The 4,296-nt window shown below is 35.6% G+C and overlaps 1 non-coding gene across 1 annotated transcript; it reads right to left on the minus strand.

Moving 5' to 3' along the window:
* Positions 1-1,273: 1,273 nt before the first annotated feature.
* LOC112495855 (small nucleolar RNA R71) lies at positions 1,274-1,375 on the minus strand. The gene has a single exon (XR_003062231.1). It is a non-coding gene; the product is annotated as a small nucleolar RNA R71 (small nucleolar RNA).
* Between the last annotated feature and the right edge of the window lie 2,921 nt (positions 1,376-4,296).

Raw genomic sequence — 4,296 nt, forward strand, 5'->3', positions numbered from 1 at the left:
TACCGCCCTGGTTTCACCGGCTCCCTAGTACAAGGTTATTATTATTTGACACAATAAGCCCTTAGCACCATATTGATTAGAGTGTGTTTCATGAGTTTTGGATTCCCCCCTCATGGTTTAATTGACACTAATAAGGAATATTTAGCCCATGGTGCTTGTTGATACGGATCCAGATACCCAAGCACTACAATTATTATAGTTTCCACTTTAATTTAATTCTGCCATTTCAATTCAAATATTAGGATATTCCAAATCATTTTCACTACAAATCCAATCACCCTCATAGAAAAGTAATTCTACATATAATTAAAATTCACCTCCTTGTGGGATCGACACTCGTCACGATTAATCTATTCTATAATAGATTTGTGCACTTGCGAGTTCAATAAAATTTGCACAACAAGTTTTTGGTGCCGTTGCCGGGGATGTAAGTTATTTTAATTCGTAGAATTAATTTTTGTGAATAATTTCTTTTAATTATTTTATTGTAATTGTTTTTCTTATTTAAAAAAAGAAAAAAAAGTGAATCTACATTTTGAGGTACGAATTTCTTTTCTTTTTCTCTTCTTTAAAGTTCTGTAATTTAATTTTCAAGTTATTTTTCTTTGTAATTTTTTTTATTTATCTTATTAATTTATTTTTAGTTAATTTATTTCACATATTTTTTAGTGTGTTTTTATAGAAAGGTTTTATCAGCGTGATAAGGCTAATACCGTAATTTCTCCTTCTTGTTTATTTTTATTAATTTTATTCCCATTTATTTTTGTGTTCTTTGCATGCATGGTCGAAGGTCATTATTACCTAATCTTGAGCCTATAAATCTTGAACTTGAAAAAATACTGCGCACAGACAAACACGTTAAAAATAAAAGAGAAATGGATTTGCAACAACAACAACCACCACCACAGAAGAGGCCATTTAAGTACTACTTTAGTCCCTTAGCCAATTTGAGCACATCATGCATAAGATACCCAAATGTAGCTGTTAGGAGTTTTGAGTTAAAACCTAGTGTGCTAAATTGTCTCCTAACATTCTATGGCTTAGAAAATGAGGACCCATATAATCATCTGAATGATTTTCATGTTGTTTGTCAAACCTTTAAATATGAGAATTTTTCAGATGATGATGTTAAACTTAGACTATTCCCATTTTCTTTAAAGGATAGAGCTCGTTCATGGTTAAATACTTTACATGCTAATAGCATTACATCATGGGAACAAATGGTAACTAAATTTTTAAATAAATACTTCCCAGTGCATAAAACTAATGCTATTTGCAGAGAAATTTCAAAGTTTACCCAGAGAGAAGACGAGCATATTTTCGAAACATGGGAGTGATTCAATGAGCTACTCTTGAAGTGTCCACATCATCGGTACGAGAAATGGCACCAATGCCAACACTTTTTAGAAGAATTATTGCCGAATGTGCAAGAATGACTAATGGCAACAAGTGGAAGAGAGCTAATGTCAAAAAGTGCATCAAGGATTTGGGAATTCTTCCAGCGACAAGTAGATAATTCCCAACAACGGAGTCGATCACTCAGGAACACTAAAAGAATTAAGGGAGTGAATGAGGTTTACATTGGCGAGTCAAGTTCAGAAATTAAATAAGTCAAAGCGATAATTGAAGGTCTCTCTTGACAAATAGCATCGTTATCGACTGCTAAATCAACAGAACCACATGACCATGACTCATACTCTGATCAAGTCAATGCCATAAGTGTAATGAGAAAACCATCAAATTACAACCCATACTCCAACACATATAACCCTGGATGGAGAGACCACCCAAATTTTTCATGGTCTCAAGGATTCCAACAAAATGGACCAGCAGCTCCAGCTCTACCAATGCAACAAATTCCTCAAGTTCCTCAAGCCTCTCAGCCCCCATTTAGACCATACAATCAGACCCAGAACTACTCTCAACCCAAACCATGGGAGGATGCATTCTAGAATTTCAAGAATGTTACTCACTCTATGATTGAGCAACAGAACCACACCATTGATGGACTACGAAATGAGATGAGAGCAGGCTTCAACTTACAAGCCCAATCAGTTTCAAGCCTCGAGAAGATGGTGGGACAACTTGCTTCTACAATTCGGACCTTGGCAATGACTGTTGAGAAAGGTAAATTTCCAAGTCAACCAGTGTCTAATCCTAAAGGAGCATATGAAACAAGTACTAGTTCACCATAGCAGCATGGAGAGGTCAAAGCAGTCATGACCTTGCGAAAATGAAAAGAAGTCGACTACAAAGTGGAGATGCCGGTGACAAAAGAAAATCAAATTGTACTTGTGAATGTTGAGGACTCACCATCGGAAGAGACCAACTCACAAGAATATGTTCCTAAAGCTCCATTTCCTCAGAGGCTAGCTAAAGGAAATAAGGGAAAATCTACAGGTGAGATTCTTGAAATCTTCAAACAGGTAAGTGTTAATATCCCTTTGCTTGATGCTATAAAACAAGTTTCATCTTATGCTAAGTTTCTTAAAGACCTTTGTACTAAAAAGAGAAATATTCATGTTCAAAATAATGCATTTTTAACAGAAAACGTTAGTTCTATCCTCTAATATAAAATTCCTCTAAAATGCAAAGACTCAGGCTCCCCCACTATCTCATGTAGTATTGGGAACCATCCAATTAAAAATGCTTTGTTGGACTTAGGAGCTAGTGTAAATCTGTTACCTTATTCAGTGTTTGTGAAACTTAGACTGGGCGAATTACACCCAACTCCAGTGGTGTTACAACTTGCAGATCGGTCCACGAAAATACCTCGTGGTATTGTAGAGGACATGCTTATCCAAGTAGACAAGTTTTATTTTCCTATTGATTTCATTGTAATTGACACTCAACCAATCCAGGATTCAAGGAAGCACATCCTCATTATCCTAGGCCGACCTTTCTTGGCAACTGCCGATGCTCACATACAATACAAATGATGGAATTGTTGATGTGGATTTAATAGAAGCATTAGTTGATAATACTTTTGTTTCAAACTTTAGTGATGATCTTTTACAAACATGTTTACTTACTTTGGTTTAGATTTTGATATTGACAGATCGGTCGATGAGGTCAATGCCCGACTTGACTCAGCACCATCCATGGACATTAATAAATGGAATTCAAGAGTTGAACAACTAGCACCATCAAAGAAGAAACTCATCCCATCATCAGAATCATTACCAAAACTCGAGCTTAAACAATTACCCAACACTTTGGAATATGCATTTTTGGGAGAAGAAAGCACTCTACCGGTAATCATCTCATCATCCCTAAATGACTAACAAAAAAGTAAGTTGTTGGATGTTTTAAAAGAGCACAAAGGAGCATTAAGATGGACCATAGCGAACATAAAAGGTATAAACCCAGTAGACTGCATGCATTACATTCACCTTGATGAAAATGCTAAACCCACTAGGGAAATGCAACGTCGGTTAAATCTTAACATGAAAGAAGTTGTTAGAACTGAAGTCCTTAAACTATTAGACGCAGGTATCATTTACCCAATTTCTGATAGTTCATGGGTCAGTCCTGTACAAGTTGTCCCTAAAAAGTCAGGAGTCACAGTAGTTACCAATGCTGATAATGAATTGATACAAACTAGAGTAACTACAGGATGGCGTGTATGCATTGATTATAGAAAGTTGAATTTTGTCACACGTAAAGACCATTTTCCTTTACCATTTATCGATCAAATGCTTGATAGATTAGCATGCCATGAATTTTATTGCTTTCTAGATAGCTACTCAGGATACAATCAAATTCCTATAACACCAAAAGATCAAGAGAAAACCACTTTCACTTGCCCTTTTGGCACTTTTGCATCTAGGAGGATGCCATTTGGATTGTGTAATGCACCTGCTACATTTCAACGTTGTATGTTAAGCATTTTTTCTGATATAGTTGAACGATTCCTTGAAGTCTTTATGGGTGACTTTTCTGTCTTTGGTGACTCATTTGATCAATGTTTACATCATCTAACACTAGTTCTACATAGATGTATCGAGAAGAACTTAGTCTTAAATTGGGAGAAGTGCCATTTTATGGTAAAACAATGTATTGTTCTCGGTCACATCATTTCGAGCAAAGGTATTGAGGTTGATAAAGCCAAAGTGGATCTCATTTCCAATATTCCTCCACCTAAAACAGTCAGAGAAGTAAGATTTTTCCTTGGGCATGCTGGTTTTTATAGACGTTTTATTAAAGATTTTAACAAAGTTTCTAGACCCTTATGCAATTTATTTGCTAAGGATGTATCTTTTATTTTTGATGATTCATGTCTTGTGGCATTTGAAA

The sequence above is a fragment of the Citrus sinensis genome, chromosome 2 (genome assembly GCF_022201045.2).
Source record: "Citrus sinensis cultivar Valencia sweet orange chromosome 2, DVS_A1.0, whole genome shotgun sequence".
NCBI classification, from domain to species: domain Eukaryota; kingdom Viridiplantae; phylum Streptophyta; class Magnoliopsida; order Sapindales; family Rutaceae; genus Citrus; species Citrus sinensis.